Here is a 939-nt window from a genome sequence, read left to right as displayed (position 1 = left end):
TTTTTTTTAAAGATTTTATTTATTCATTTGAGACACAGAGATACAGAGAGAGAGAGAGAGCATGAGCAGGGAGAGAGGCAGAGGGAGAAGGAGAAGCAGGCTCCCCGCTGAGCCAGGAGCCCGATGCGGGGCTCGATCCCAGGACCCTGGAATCATGACCTGAGCCGAAGGCAGACGCTTAACCATCTGAGCCACCCAGGCGCCCCTGACCGAGTGTTTCTATCTCTGGCACACGACCCCGTTTGGAGTCTCCAAACCCAGCAGATTCCTGCAGTGCGCTTCCGCGCCGCTCCTGGGGGAGGAAGGGCAGTCTCCCCAGATCTGCCGCTTGCTGGGTCCCTGCTTCCAGAAAGTGGTCGCTTTTCTGTTCAGAGAGTTGCTGCTATTCTTTTCTTCGATCTCCTGTTGAGTTTGTAGGTGTTCAGAATGGTTTGATACCTATCTAGCTGAATTCCTGGGACCAGACGAAATTTAGGTCTCCTATTCCTCTGCCATCTTGCTCCTCCTCCTAGAGGGCCCATGCTCTTGACACTCCAGTGCTCTAAGGAAGGCAAAACCCAGTTGCCCATTTACAATTTAGCTCAGACCATTCACTTGTGACACGTGTAACCTACCTGTGAGCAAGCCGATTACAGGTCATTAACCCTCCAAACTCAAGGATGACATCACTGAGCATTTCAGAGGCCTCCCCGCATCGCACAACTGAGACAGGAAAGGCCATCTGTGGGCCAAGTGTGAGGAGAGAGGGAGCTGCGCATACTCCCAGAGGCCAGATTCCCACAGGCCTCCAGCATCAGGTCTCTGTAGAGAGCCCTCCCAGCTGGAGCCCAATGCTCCCACTCCCTCCCAGTCACTCCCTCTGACAGATCCATCAACCTGATGATGCCTGCAACACCACATTCTTTAATCCCAAATTATGCACATATAATGATGCAGAAA

Source organism: Mirounga angustirostris, unplaced genomic scaffold (assembly GCF_029215605.1).
Source record: "Mirounga angustirostris isolate CCGP_5_RB_7025 unplaced genomic scaffold, mMirAng1.0.hap1 SCAF_16, whole genome shotgun sequence".
NCBI lineage: Eukaryota > Metazoa > Chordata > Mammalia > Carnivora > Phocidae > Mirounga > Mirounga angustirostris.
This window is presented reverse-complemented; position numbering follows the sequence as displayed.